The following is a 16572-nucleotide window of genomic DNA, read 5'->3' on the forward strand; positions in this document are numbered from 1 at the left end:
AAAGATGAGAAGTCACTTTTATAACCTAAAAGTATTCACTTATTAAAACTACATTAATATTTTCATAGATGATACAAAAAAGATGAGCCAAACACGTACACATAGAACTGCCTATCAGTCATGCCAGATCCCTGTGCAGGAAATTTCCAGCGTGACCTCATTCATCTGTGAGGACACAGAGAAATTCTTGTTCAGACATACATGTTCATGTACTCATCCAGCATGGTCAGCCTCCACTCCTTGATGTTTTTCTTCTGCTACGAATGTGCAAGTCCAGTTGTCTGCTTCTTAGAGCAGACATCTACCTTCCTCATCCACCAGCCATTGGAGGAGGAATAGGGCCATGAAGAGGATTAATTCGACCCATTCTCCTGAGGGGGTTTCCTGGTATGACCCTCTTCCATCATTGCTGGAATCAGATGAGTTGCCACAGCGTCTTGTCTTTTTCACATCTTGCTAAAGCAGTTTTGAAAAATAAAACCACCAACTCAGCTATTCCCCAGAAGAAATCTGTTAGCAAAAATAATCTCCATGTATATTGACTCTGATATCCAAACCTTGTCCTTTGGAGATGTAAATCATTTTGCTTCTTGTTCCCCATCCAACTTTCCACATTTAACACTGGGCAGTTTTACTCCCCCTACCCTCCTAAATACAGGGTTGGAAAACAGTACATTTGATGACAATCTGCCTTTACCTTCTTCCATTGCTTATTCCTTTATTTCTGGTTGTGCTAGAACTCAAAGTGGATGACCACAGGAAAGCCAGTAAGCAAACTATTGTCCGTATTAAGAACAAGAGCCACATTGGGCCTTCCCAGTGGTGCAGCAGTTGAGCACTGGGTTTCAAAGCTACCCCCAGCCTCTGCAGCGCCGGTTCGATCCCCAGCAGCCAGGCGAGGGTCCCACATGGCGCACAGACCTCTCCTGCCACCCATTGTACTTCAGTCCTTCTGCCTGCTCTGCTCCCTGCTCTGGCTCTAGTGAATTCTCTCACCCTCCTGCGCTTCTGACTGTACCCAGTGCTTGCACAAATAAATAAATAAATCTAAAAAAAAAAAAAAAAAAAAAAAAGAAGAACAAGAGACACAAACTTCATTTCCAAGTTGGGAGGAAACTGAAGCTGTAAGAAATGAGTGGATTTGACCTCATCACAGAGCTCAGCAAGATCAGAGAGAATCTATAATGGGCCGAACGGTGTTCTGTCCTACGTTAATGCACATGTTGAAGTGATAACCTCCAATACCTCAGAATGTGACCGTAAAGAGGTAGTTAGGTTAAAATGGAGACATTAGGGTGGGCCCTAATGGAATGACTAGTGTCCTTTAAGAAGAGATTAGGACACAGACAGAGGGAAGACCCTGTGAAGATACAAGAAGGGAACCATGTACAAGCTGAGAGGCTACGGAAGAAACTAACCTCACGACACCTTGATCTTGGACTTCTCGCCTTCTAGACTGAGGAATAACTGTGATTAAGCTACCTATGCTGTGGTATTTTATTATGGCAGCCCTAGCGAAATTAACACAGAATCCAAGTCTTCTGGCTAATTCTGAGTCCTTGTTATATTCCTACTTCAAGGAATTTCTTGGATTTTATATCCTGGATTCTACAATTTAACAAAAAAGAAGCAAGAAAACAAGCTGTTGTGAATACCTGCTATGATGCCATGATATGTACATTTACAAGTGTTATTTCACTCAGCAAGCATCTCTGGAACACCTTCTATGTGTTAGGTCTATTCTAAGTGCTGTGAACAATAAAGATAAACATCTCTGCCTTCACTGAACACACATTGTGAAGGAAGAGACAGACGATAAAATAAACAAACCACAAAGGGCATGTTAAATGGTAAGTACTACAAAGAAAAAATAAAACAGGGGAGAAATATAAAGGGACTAGGGACTGCCATGGAGGGAGAGATATTTGTTAGAGTTTTTAAGTGATGAGAGGTGAGGAGTTTGTCCTGGGAGTTTCACTGAGAAAATGACAGAACTCAAAAACAGTGGAGAAGGGAACCATGCTGATAACTGTGACTTCAGGATGTGTCAGTTGAGGGAAGAAGTTTCCAGAAAAGCAAAAACCAAGGCTCTGAAGTAAAGCAGATTACACCTCTTCAGGAAAACTTGTTTGGTTTTTAATTTATTTAGCTGTTACCTCCATAGTAAGAGGTACATACTATCCCTTTATCTAGAGAAAAAAATCTCCAGTGGATAAAGTGACTCCCAGCAAGGTGAAGTGGTGATGTACTTCTTTCTTCAGAGGCTGGCAGCTCGATGAGCTGGATGTGATGACCAGTGAGAGAGGCCGTGGGCTTCTCAGTTATGCCCCATGACACATCATTATGCCCTAGGACTCCCCACAGGTTAGTGCCTTTTCAACAGGGGGCCTCAGGCACTTCGCACACCTGCTGCCTTTGCTGCCATTAGCTCTGCATTCCACACAAGCTAGAGTGTTGCTTGTCTCAGGTGCCACAGTGCCCAGGTGCCAGCATTCTACAACCCAAGGACTGCGCCATCTGATAGCAGCCAATCAAGACAGGCAGAAGGAGAAAATCAAGCTGAAGCTTAAAATAAATTCTGGAGTAGCTCTGTAGGGGAGATAAAAGTTTAATAAGCAATCTTTGATTACTGGGTAGTTTAGTAAGACACAAATCTTCCTTATAGGTTATATGATTTTTAACCTTATAACTTGCATTTCTAAAACTTGTCACTTAATTTTTTCCTTTAATAAAATTGTTTATTTAAGTAGAGCATATGTATAGACAAGCACACAAATCATAAGCTCAAAGCATTTCACAAAATATTTATCATCACCCAGAATAATAAACATTACCAGTATTTCAGGCAACCTGCTCACTGATGATTGCTCTATTTCCTTGAAACGAGTCATTGGGATTTTGATAGTACTGAGATGAATCTGTAAGTTATTTAAGTAATATAGCTATTTTAATCATGTTTATTCTTCCAATCCATGAGCACAGGATATCTTTCCATTTCTTTCTATCTTATTTGCTTTATAGAGTCTTGTATTTTTCAATACATAGGTTCATCATCTCCTTTGTTAAGTTTACTACCAGGTATTTTATTATTTTTGGTGTGGTTATAAATAGGATCATTTTCTTATTTCCCTTCCTTCTGATACATTGTTTGTATATAGAAATGCAACTCTTTTTTGTGTATTGATATTGTATCCTGCCACTTTACTATATTTATTATTTCTAGTAATAATAATTTTGGTAGTCTTTTGGCTTCTATATGTATAGAGAACAGTGACAGTTTCACTTCTTTTCCAATTCGTATTTCTATATAAAGTCTCTTTTTTGCCTAAATACCTGGAAATGATTACCAATAGTAAGTTAAACAATTGTGACAGTGGATATTCTTGTTTTGATTTTAGTGGAAACACTTTTAGTTTTTTAGCATTGAGTATGATGTTGGCTCTGGGTTTGTCATAAATGGCTTTATTATGGCTAGATATTTTCCATTTATTCCCATTTTATTGAGTTTTTATCATAAATGGATGCTGAATATTATCAAATGCTTTTTCGGTATCTATTGAAATGTTTGTGTGATTTTTATCTTCCTCTGTCAATCTGGTGATTTTGCTGACATTGACTCACTTGGATACGTTGAACCAGCCTTGCAACCCTGAGTTGAAACCTACTTGATCTTGGTAGATGTACTCCGTATTGCGGTATTTGGTTTGCTAGGATTTAGTTGAGGAGTTTTGCATATATGTTCATCAGGGATACCAGTCTATAGTTTTCTTTTTTTCTACAGTCCTTGTTTGGTTTTGAGACAGGGTAATGTTGACCTCATAGAATATGTTGGGGAGATTTCCAGACTCTTCAATTTTTGGGGAGAGTTGGAATATGATATGTATTTGGTGCTCTTTGAAGATGTGGTAGAATTCACTGGGGTAGCCATCTAGTCAAGGGCTTTTGTTCATAGAGATACATTTTGTTACTTTCAATTGCTGTGCTTGTGATTAGACTGCTTAAGCTGTCTGTTTTGCCCCGGTTCAGTCCTGGAGGATTGTACTAACCTAAAAATTTGTCCATTTCCTCTAGGTTTTCCGCTTTGTATAGAGACTTTCATAGTAGGTTCTTGTGATCCTTTGCAGCATCTGTTGTAACTCCACCTCTTTCATTTTTTTATTCTATTTATTTGGGTTTTCTCTTTTTTTTCTTGGTAAGCCTAGCTGAGAGTTTGTCATTTTTGTTTATTTTTTCAAAGAACCAACTCTTGGTTTCACTGATCTTTTGGACTTTGTGTTTTTTATTTCATTTATTTCTGCTCTAATTTTTATTATTTCCTTTCTTCTATTGATTTTTGGATTCATTTTTTTCCCCCAGTTTCTTTCTCTATAAAATTACATTGTTTACTTCATTTTTCATTGTTTACTTCATTTCATTGTTTACTTCACTTTCATTGTTTACTTCATTGTTTACTACATTGTTTACTTTATTTTTCTTGCCTTTTCACATGGACCTATATTGCTGTGAACTTCCCTCATGGTGCTGTTTTTAGAGATCCCATAGGATGTGGTAGCTTCTCTCTCCAGATACTTTCTAATTTCTTCACTAGTTTCCAGATTTCTTTTTAATTTCTTCAGTGATTTCTTCATTGACCCAGGAATTATTCAGAAACATTTTGTTTAATCTTCACGTGTTTTGGTTTATTCTAGGATTGTTTTTCTGGTGAATTTCTGACTTTATAACATTTTGGTCTGAGAAGATGCTTGATATAATTTCTATTTTCATATATTCTCTGGGACATGTTTTGTGTTCTAGTATGTGGCCTATTCTTGAGAATGTTCCATGTAAGCTTGAGAAGAAAGTATATTCATTTCTTTGTGGATGGAAAACTCTGTAAATGTCCATTAAGTCCATCTGGTCTAACACTTATTTAAGGTCTTTTTTTTTTTAAGCTTTATTTATTTATTTATACAAGCCCTGGGTATAGTCAGAAGCACGGGAGGGTGAGAGAATTCACCAGAGCCAGAGAAGGGAACAAAACAGGCAGACTAACGAGACATACTGCTGAAATACATTGAGCAGCGGGCAGCAGGAGAGGTCTGTCACGCCATGCGGGACCCTTGCCGGTGGCCGGGGATCGAACCAGCACTGCAGAGGCTGCAGGCAGCTTCGCAGCCCAGCACTCAACTGCTGTGCAACCAGGGGAGGCCCTTATTTCAGGTCTTTATTTCCTTATTAACTCTCTGTCTGGACAATCTATTCCTCCGTTTATGTCAGTGGTGTAAGGTGTCCAACAATAATTGCATTTTTGTCAAAATGTTGTTTTAGTTCCATTAATAGTTGCTTTACATAACTTGGTGTGCCTGTGTTAGGTACATAAATATGAACGACAGGTACAAACTTTCTTGATGAATTGTTCCCTTGATGCATTATGTAGAGTCCATAAATCACAACCTAAGTATATAGTTTTTTGTTTTGTTTTTTAAGATTTATTTTTATTTATTTATGCATAAAAGAACTGGGATGTAGGCCAGAGGTGTGGGGCGAGTGAGAGGATTCACCAGAGACAGAGTGGGGAGCAGAGCAGACGGATCTAATGAAATACACTTCTGAGGAGAGCAGAGGGTGAGACAGGAGAAGTCTGCTGTGCATGTGGGTTAGCTCCCTGGCAGGGATGGAATTAAGGTAATTACAGTGATAGCACTGAGTCCTAACCCCTATACCACCAGGAAGGACCCCATATATAGTTTGTTTATTTTTTTAAAGATTTATTTATTTATTTATACAAGCACTGGGCACAGTCAGAAATGCGGGAGGGTAAGAGAATTCACTAGAGCCAGAGCAGGAAACAGAACAGGTAGACTGATGAAATACACTGCTGAGGGGAGCAGTGGGCGCGGCAGGAGAGGTCTGCACACCATGTGGGACCCTCCCCAGCAGCCGGGGATCGAACCGGCGCTGCAGAGGCTGCGGGCAGCTTTGCAGCCCAGTGCTCAACCACTGTGCCACCAGGGGAGGCCCCCAATATATAGTTTTTGTCAGTCGGACCCCAATAAAATTGGTTTTAAAAAAAAAGAGCACAGGCCACCTGGTGGTGCAGGCAGTTGAGCACAAAGCTGTGTGTGAAGCTGTCCACAGCCTCTGCAGCGCGGGTTTGATCCCGGCCAGCCAGGGAGCTACCCACATGGCACAGCAGACCTCTCCTGTCTCGCCTGCTGCTACCCCTCAGCAGTGTATTTCAGTCAGTCTGACTGTTCTGTTCCCCACTCTGTCTCTGGGGAATCCTCTCACCCTCCCGCACATCTGGCCTGTACCCCAGTTCTTTGATAAATAAATCTTAAAAAAAAAAAACCAGAATTTAAAAAAAGAGCACAAAGGAGACGTCAAGAAAAAAGCTGAAGCTCTAAGGGGATTCCTCAGAGGAAAAGTTGAAGGAAATGAACTAGACAAGAATAAAAGAAGGGCGTCCCCTGGTGGCGCAGGCGGTTGAGCGCCGCTTTGTGAAGCTATCTGCAGCCTCTGCAGTGCGGGTTCAATCCTGGCAGGCCAGCCGGCCAGCGAGGGTCCCACATGGCATGGCAGACCTCTCCTGTCATGCCCGCTGCTCCCCTCAGCAGTGTATTTCATCAGTCTGCCTGTTCTATTCTATCTCTGGTGAATCCTCTCACCCTCCTGCACATCTGGCCTGTACCCAGGTTCTTCTGTAAATGAATAAATAAATCTTTTAAAAAAAAAAAAAGAAAGAATAAAAGTAAATGAAAATAAGGTAGAGGTGAGGGACTTACTACCCAGCAGTGACCATGTTGATGAGGGAGAGAGACAAAAGAGCTTCAACATTAGACTCAGATTTAGGGGCCACAGAGTTGCCACAAGATTACCTGCACAAGTGGGGTAAGGAAGATTTCTTCATTTGCTTACTTATGACACAATCCTTGTTGAAAGCTGGCTGTATTTGGCAGCGTTCTAGGTGTTGAGACGACTAAACAAGGCAAAAATTCCTGCTTTTACTGTGCATCTATTACAACAGAGAAGGGGGTGGGTAGTAAACAAGTACACTAGGGTGCATTTTGTAGAACTTTAGATGAAAGTAGCTGATATGAAGAAAACTCAAGCAAGATAAAAAGCTAAATAACTGAATTCTCAGGAATGGCTCTCTGAAGAGGTAATCTGACTTAACTGAAGTGATGAGTCATGTGCCGATCTCGGGGCAGAGGAACAGTGGCCACGTGTGAGGAATCAGAGGCAGTCTCAGCTAGAGCCAGTGACGGCAGAGTCACAGCACACAGAGGATACCTGCAGCTCTGACTGCTGTTGAAGCCAGGCAGCCTGCAATCCCAGAGCCGTTAGCTTGATTTCCACTTCTTTAAATACTTTCTAAGATAACATATCATTCTTCCTTTTGGTGTAAGTAGTTCTCCTCCTAGTGGAGGGCTGTTTCCCTTTCAGGAGGATCAGTTGACTACCTGCAAGATACTTTTTTCTGCTGCATGTTGGCTTACTGTTTAGAAGCCAGCAGAGCTAAAAATAACAGTCTGGAATGGAGCACAGTGATTAACCTGCCAAATTCTGTAGAGAGCCAGGAGCAGCAGGGAGCAAGGCAGATCAGGTCCCAAGCACCTTGGGCAGTCTCTTCCCTGAGAAATCATCACATAACTTCTGATCTGGACTTATTGATTACTCTCCCTTTCACCAGTGAAAATTATACATCCTGATGAGAAGATAATCACACTTGAAAGGTTTGCTCCTTCCCAAGATGGTGAACAGCAACAGCTGTTGTACCAGCATCTTCCTCTGAAATGCTGGTTTTTAAAAAGAGGGAGGGGGCAATGATATTTGTCTAATTATGAAAGCAACACATATTAATTGTTGGGAAATTAGGTGTGCAGAAAAGTGTAAAGTCAAGTCATCCAAACATCACCTGGCTATAACCAGTATTAATATTTCTGACTTTATACAATTATATACCATATATGAAGTCATTTGGTAGCTATAGTTTGTATCCTAATTTTAAATTTAGTATTACTTAGTAATCACTGTCCCATTGACACACCTTTTCATTCCACAAACTGGACTTTAGGTGCTAGTGATTCCAAGAGATAGAGTGCAGTGAGAGGCTGGAGTTGACAAAAGCCAAAATTATACCCACTGTAGTTGTTTTCTAAGGTAATAACTGCCGTGTTACAACCTGGCAGCTCTTCAGCTCTCACTTCTAGTTCATAAGAGGATATTATACAAAGAGGATAGGGGAGACTTAGAGACCTGGAACTGCTTTTTGGAGTAGATTATTTGATTTGGTGTGTAGCTGTCAATAAGACTTGGTTCAATACATAATACATTACTGAGGAACATATTCATGGACTCATAAATGGCATTTAAAAATTGTCTTGTGGGGGGCCTCCCCTGGTGGCGCAGCAGTTGAGCGCTGGGCTGCGAAGCTGCTGCAGCCTCTGCAGCACCAATTCGATCCCCGGCCGCTGGAAAGGGTCCCACATGGCACACAGACCTCTCCTGCCACGCCCGCTGCTCCCCTCAGCAGTGTATTTCGTCAGTCTCTTCTGCTCCCCACTCTGGCTCTGGTGAATTCTCTCACCCTCCTGCACTTCTGACTGTGCCCAGTGCTTGTATAAATAAATAATCTTTAAAAAAAAATTGTCTTGTGGGCCCCTCTGGTGGTCTAAGATAAGAGTTAAGTTTCAGCTCTATTACTACTGTGGCCTGAGTTTGATCCCGGGTCAGGGAGCTAACCCACATGGTGCAGCAGACCTCTCCTGTCTCACCCGCTGCTCCCCTTAGCAGTGTATTTCAGTCAGTCTGCCTGTTCTGCTCCCCACTCTGTCTCTGGTGAACCCTCTCACCTTCCACACCTCTCACATATACCCGAGTTCTTCTATGGATACATTTTTTAAAAAATCTTTAAAAATTGTTTTTGATTGCCCATAATATGGCATATACATTGTGGCTGCCCTAATAAGTGGATCTTTCTAACTAGGAAATTGCTGATTCTTAGTCTTCAGAGATAAAGTATGCTGTCTCCAGCAAAGACACTATAACAGATTTACTGTTCTCTACCCAACTTAAAACCACAATTTTACTTGTCACTTTTATATTTGGCTCAGCTGAACTTCGTAATGGTCATTTGCAGAGTTCAGCCTATTGAGAAATAAAGCAACTTTTGTATTCCTACAGTTCTGGTGTCTCTGCTACCTTTTTCATTTTTACTATGGCCAAAGCTCTAGTAGGACCCAAGCAGAGACCAAATCCACTTCTTGAACAGCCATAATCATAGCTTATAGGTGATTTTATTTTTTATAATAAATTTCATTTTTATATTCCCCATACAATTGCAACCCCCTTATTTTGACCCCAATCCCTCCCCTCCCGCCCCCTACCCCCCATAGAGTGTCTCTGGTTCATAGTTGTTTGTTGATTTTGATTTTCACTTTCTTATAGTTATTCATTTTCCTGGTCCCATATTTAAGTTTTCTAGATTCCTGCTATGAGTGAGACCATCCGGTATTTTTCTTTTTCTTTCTGGCTTATTTCGCTGAGCATGATCCCTTCCAGCGCCATCCATGTTGCTGCACATTGCATGTGTTTATCTTTTTGAATGCTGAGTAATATTCCATGGTGTATATGTACCACATCTTCTTGATCCAGTCATCTATTTTTGGGCATTTGGGTTGTTTCCAAAGCTTAGCTATTGTAAATAGTGTTGCGCTTATAGGTAATTTTATTGTCCTTTCTTACTTAGCAGCATACAGATCATACGACTTATGACATCACATGAGCAGCAGGCACTATTAGCTGCCTGTTCAATACCCATTTCCTCTTTCTTCATCCTTGGTCATAGTAAAAGATCAAAAACAGCACTAAACAGATAGGACGAAAAAGACTGAAGAAACATACACCGTGACTGGTCTAAGCCAATTGCACAAACCTTAAACCCCATGGCCAAACACTTTTCAGCCTGTCTTACAGTTAGAAGTGGCTGTGTGATCAGTTCCCATCATGGGCATAGGAGAAAACCTGAGAAATATTTCGTTTCAGAGGGGCAGGAAAAGTGATTTTCCTTTGCCCCCTTTTTCTCATCTGTGAATACAGTGTGAAGATCTAATTCTTGAAGCTGTGGCTGCCCTCTTTTAACAGAGAGGAAGGTGTCAAGCAGGTACACAAAAAGTTAGCATGATCAGAATGCTGGAGCTGAAGGAGAAAAAGTGACTGGATCCTTGGTGACATTTTTGAGTTGCTAATCAACTTCAGACCTGTCTATTTTGGGAAACTTAAGAAACATGAAAATTTCCTGTGGTTTAAGGCACTCTTTTCTCACAGGTGAACCTATTTTAACTGATACATGCCAAGTGTGACCACATATTTGGACCTTTTTTCAGCTTCCCTCTTAATGATTGATTTTCAGTTTCATATCATTATAATCAGAAAATATCCTTGATAGTATTTCAATCTTTATAAATTTATTGAGACTTTATTTTATTCCCAACATATGGTCTATCTTTAAGAATGTCCCATGTGCACTTGAGAATAAAGTCTGCTGCTCTTGGATCTTCTGGAAATGTCTATTATATCAAATTGGTCTAATGTGTCTTTTAAGACCATTGTTTCCCTGTTAATTTTTGGTCTGGATGATCTCTCAATTGATGTAAGTGGGATGTTAAAGCCCCCTGTTACTAATGTGTTGTTGTCTATTTCTTTCTTTAGGTCTGTTAATATTTGTTTTATGTTTAGATGATCTGTGGGACCATAAATATTAGTGATTATTAGGACTTTCTTGATGGATTGACACATTTATTTTTACATAATCTCCACCTTTGACTCTTTTTGCCTTTTTTCTTTTGCTTAAAATCTGCATATCTGATGAGTTTATTAGTTCCTACCTCTTTTTTTTATTGTTCACTTTCTCCATTATTTCACCACAAGTTTGTTTTTATTATTAAAATAACACATTTATTATTAAAATAACTAAATTCTGGCATTTGGTATTGTAATTGTTCTCATAATCTGAACTCTTCAAAGAAATGGCCACAAAATTCACAATGTTAAAAAAAAAAAAAACAACACACTATCTTGATAAAAAACAAAACATTTAATCCACAGGCAGCCAAGGTCTAATTGTTAATAGTCATGATGATGATGCACTTAAGTTGCACACTTTAGCCTCACCATTTGGAGTGATGCAACAATGGATGATCCATTATTGCAATACAAATCATAGTTGCCAACACCAGTGGACAAGGGAAAAATCAGTGATGATAGCTATAAATGATGAATAAACTATGCTTTATCTATTTGACACTAAAAGCAATGGTTAGTTGGGCCACTATATGAATTTTGTATCCTTTCTCCTAATCTTCTGTACCTGTATCCCAAAACTAGGATTTTCCTTCCCAAAGAGGGAGGTTTCCTGGGACTAGAACTTGCAGTACCAAAACTGGGACAGTCTCCTATAGACCAGGATGATTGGTCACTCTAGTCAGTCAGATAAAAGCATGCACATAAAACACTTAGCAAGATGCCTGGTACAGAGAAGTGTTCATTAGGGTCTCAAGGAAGTTGAGTCTGAACTTTGGGGCACAGAGATGCTCAGATTTTTTCCAGTGATGGGAGTGAACTGGTCCTACCATGTAGAGGCTGGTAAGGAGCTTTGGTGAGGTGTTAATTATCTGTGAGGTGGATTTAGGCGTGTAGCTCTGTTTTATTGTCTTTGATTCTCTAACAGGCTGCATAAGAAACCATGAGCAAGCAAGATAATGAGGCAGCTAGACACCAGGGAAAGACCACGCTGGATGTGTTCCTTGACACATAAAACTTAGAAAAAGCATCTGGGGTGTACTGTGAATGGTTTAAAGTCCTTGTTAAATAAAATTCAGGACAACAGTTATATGCTTATCCTAAACAATTATTCATTGCTTATTTGAAATTCAGTGGGATCCTGTATTTTTATTTGCCAAATGCGACTACACTACTGTAAGTGGGAACTTAAAAAAATGCAAACCGAATTTTTTAAATCATGATATTGCAAAGTTCAGAGAGTGAATGATCAACTGATGGACAACTGAAAAAACAGAAATCATGACAAAGGAGTCAAGGACCAATAACAGAGAAAGGAACGTCTATTCAGTAGTAGGAAAATTGGACTTCCACATGCAAAAGAATGAAACTAAATCACTCTCTCACACCATCAATAAAACTAATTCAAAATGAATCAAAATCGTGGTCAAAGAATGTAAGACCTGAAACTACAAAATACATAGAAGAAAACAGGCACAACACTGTGACATTGGCTTCAGTGATGTCTCTGGGGACTCAACCAGAAATGTAAGGGAAGCAAAAGCAAAAACAAATAAATTGGACTTCATCAAACTAAAATGCTCTGCACAGCAAAAGAAACTATCATTAAAATGAAAAGATTCCTACCAAAAATGGGAGAAAATATTTGCACATCATATATTCGACAGGGGTTAATATTCAAATCAACAATAACTCATACAACTCCACAAAAAGAAAACAAATGACCCAATCAAAAAAAGGATAGAAGAGACACTTCTCCAAAGAAAACGTACAGACGGGTACCAGGTACACGGAAAATGCCCATTATCATTTATTATCAGGGAAACGCAAATCAAAAGCACAATTAGATACCACCTCACACCTGTGAGAATGGCCCATTATCATAAAGACCAGAAACCACCAATACTAGCAAGGATATGGAGAAAAAGGATGGTGTTGGCCATGTAGACAGGTCTGGTACCCAAGGAATACAGCATGGAGGTTTCTGAAAACATTAAAAAGTAGATCTACCATATCTACCCAAAGAATACAAAAACACTAATTTGAAAGGATATATGTACTCCAGTGTTCACCACAACACAACACTATTTTCAATAGCAAAGCTTTGGAAACTACCTACATGCCCACGGATGAGTGGATAATGAAGACATAACATATGTACACAATGTAATCCACTCAGCTATGAAAAAAAGGATGAAATCTTGCCATTTGCAACATAGATGGAAATGGAGGGGATTATGCTAAGCAAAATAAGAAGGAAAAGGACAGGGCCTCCCCTGGTGGCGCAGCGGTTGAGCCCTGGGCTGCGAGGCTGCCTGCAACCTCTGCAGCGCCGGTTCATTCCCCGGCCCCTGGAGAGGGTCACACACACACACACACACACACACACAAAAAGAAGGAAAAGGACAAATACTGGATGATTTCATGTATAGTGGAATATGCAAATCAAAGCAAAGGAACAGATAAAAACAAATCCTTGAAACCCGACTACAGAAAGGGGTGGGGGGTCAGAGCAAAGGAGGAAGGGGACCCAGTGGACTATGGTGGAGGATTACTGAGGCTTTGATCATGGGTGTGGTGTGACAGTTACACCCCTAAAACATAGTGCTGTAAATCAATGTTCGCTCAAAAAACATAATTTTGTAAAAAGACAGAAATCAAAATGTTAAAATGGTTATTACTGAATGGTGGTATCACCGTGAATTTAATTTACTTTTCCTAATTTCTATTTTTTTAGGAAAATGTTGTCTGAATGTAATATTTAAAAGAATTAAAATAGTATGGTTTCTATGATGGAGAAATCTAGAGAACCCCCTAAGGGATGCATTACTCAGAATCAACTAGCTGTTATAAGACACAGTCCCCCAAATAAAGTAGCTTAGCCCAATAAAAATGTACCCCTTCCTCACATAAACTCAAAATGAGTGTTTTAGATCAATGGACAGCTCTTTTTCAGATGGGATGCAAGAGATCCAGGTTACTCTATCTTACAGTTCCTCCATAATCCAAAGTTGACCTCTAAAGTTATCACATGTTGTTTCTATCTCCAGCTAGCCAGGTCAAAAGGGAAACTGAGAATGAAATAAGTCTGAGTAAAAGGGTAAAGAGTGGGAAGATTTTTATGAGCCAGGGTGGAAGTTCCATACATTAATTTAATCCATATTTCAAGGCTGGAATTCACACAACAGTTCCTGCCACCAAGGACATGAATAAAAAACTTGAACAAACTAAAGGCATGACATGTTCCTAGAATATTTCACATTTTTATGGCTATTTGATAAAATCATTCTGAAAAGTCATCTAGAAAGAAAAAATATAGATAAGAACAGTCAAAACTTTCTCAAAAGAAAAATGATAATGAAGAGTAGTAAGTCTATGGAAGGGGAATTTTCAATATCAAATATGGGACCATATTAAAAGTTTACAATATTGAAATAAGAATGAAACATGAAACATCAAATCTGTAATATGTAGCATATATATACACATATATGCAGGAGGGGGGAGAGAAATAGAGAGAGACTAGCTCAGAAAATGACATAAGTATGAATTAGAAGTTTCTTTGAGTACTTAAATGGCCTTCCACACTCTAGGACCAACATGGACATCCATTCCTTTTAGGGCCCTCCCTGAAGGTTGCACTGACTCCTCCTTCCATGAATTGGTAATATTTTTCATTATCTGTTAGCCAATACTTCTGTCTAGCCCTTGCTGCCTCAACTTTTATAACAATTGGGAGAAGCAAGTTCAGTGCCTTGATCTGAATGGTGATTACACAGATATTTACTTATGTAAAAATCTATCAGGCTATAAACCTAAGATTTGTTCACTTTATTTTATGTAAACTATACCTCAAAGAGAGATTTAAAAAAGAAGAGAGCTCTTTAAGCATTTACAACAGGGGGGATATTATTAAGCCTATGTAATCAAGGAAGACTTTTCTTGATTGAATTTGAATCTGAACAAGCTGAGGGCATAGCAGACTGCTCTGGACAGAAGGACCAGCACTTATAACAACGTTAAGGTGACAGGATTTCTTGGGAAAGTACTCATCTATACTGGCTTTTAAAACTTTTATAGAGTTTAAATTTAAACTTTTATAGAGTTTAAATCTATGACATTTAAATTCTTTTTTTTTCTTTAAACTCAGTAGTTATTTATTTAAATGGATTTTTTTTTTAAAGATTTATTTATTTATTCATACAAGCACTGGGTACAGTCAGAAGTGCGGGAGGGTGAGAGAATTCACCAGAGCCAGAGTGGGGAGCAGAATAGGCAAAGTGACGAAGTACACTGCTAAGGGGAGCAGCAGGCGGCAGGAGAGGTCTGCACGCAATGTGGGACCCTCGCCCGGCAGCAGGGAATCGAACCGGCGCTGCAGAGCTTCGCAACCCAGCACTCAACCGCTGCACCACAGGGGAGGCCCGACATTTAAATTCTTAACCCACCTGATATTTTTGTGTGTGATATTAGTTAAGGCTATAATTTCATATTTTCCATATAGATAACTAATTACTTCAACCCCACTTATTGAAAAAATTATCCTTTTTCTATTGCTCCGATATGACAACTATATTATATATCAAGTTTCCATATTTCAGTGAGTCTCCTTCCAGGCTTTCATTCTATTCTAGTAGATACTTTATATCTCCATTAATAACACCTATCTTTAATTACTGGATCTGTATAAAGACTTTTCATAACTAATAGGTATGTGTCCCCATGCTTAAGTTTTTTTCAAGAGTACCTTGTCTACTCTTAGCCCTTTGCTCTTTCATAAATATTTCAGAATTTTTAAGATTAGCAAAAACATTTACTAGAATTTTGTGCACTGAATAAATATATCAATTTGGGAGAGAACGGACATCTTTATGATATTGTCTTCTATTCCATGAATATGATGCATCTCTTTTTTTTTAAAGATTTATTTATTTATGCATACAAGAGCTGGAGCTGGGGTCCAGGCCAAAGATGCGGGGGGTGAGAGGATTCACCAGAGACAGAGCAGGGAACAGAACAGGCAGATTGACCAAAGTACACTGCTGAAGGGAGCAGCGGGATAGTCAGGAGAAGTCTGCTGCGCCATGTGGGTTGCTCCCTGGCTGGCCAGGGATGGAACTCGTGCTGCAGAGGCTGCGGATTGCTTCATAGGGTGGTGCTTAATCCCTTGCACCACCAGGGAGGCCCTGGTACATCTCTTTTATTTGGGTAACTTTAATTCACTAAAGGATTATTTTCTCAGTGCAATCTTGTGTGTCTTTTACTAGTTTTGTTTTTTAGGTGTTTATATTTTTGAAGTTTTGGACTTATTTTTATTTTATTATTTTTATTGCTAAGTAAAAATGTAGTTTGTATAATTACTTTTTTAGCATAGTTAGCATGTTTAATGGGCTTGCAAAGTGTTCTTAATCTAATTTGTCTGTCGATTATTTTGTATTTTCCACAAAGAAAATTATCATTTATGATTTATGACAGCTTTATTTACTTCTTTCCAATGCCTATACATTTATTTCTTTTTTTGCCTTACTGTGCGGGTCTGAGATTCCAGAACAATGATTTATGGAAGTGGTAATAGATTGTGTGTATCTTGTAATAAATCTTAAAAAGAATGCTTCATTGTTTCAGAGGTAAATATGAGATAAATTTGTTGGTTTATTTTTTATTATAGAAGGAAATTTCCTTCTCTTTTTAGTCTGTTAGCAGCTTTTTTTCCCCTAAGTCATGAATGTTAGATTTTAACCAAGTGACTGTATAACTTTACTTGCTTATATTGTGTTTCTCCTTTAATCT

At 39.1% G+C, this 16572-nt stretch overlaps 1 pseudogene across 1 annotated transcript; it reads right to left on the bottom strand.

Moving 5' to 3' along the window:
- Positions 1–310: 310 nt before the first annotated feature.
- Positions 311–582, bottom strand: LOC311175621 (selenoprotein K-like; annotated as a pseudogene). The gene has a single exon. The product of its transcript is annotated as a selenoprotein K-like (transcript).
- Between the last annotated feature and the right edge of the window lie 15990 nt (positions 583–16572).

This window comes from Talpa europaea (assembly GCF_964194135.1).
Source record: "Talpa europaea genome assembly, chromosome: 8".
NCBI lineage: Eukaryota > Metazoa > Chordata > Mammalia > Eulipotyphla > Talpidae > Talpa > Talpa europaea.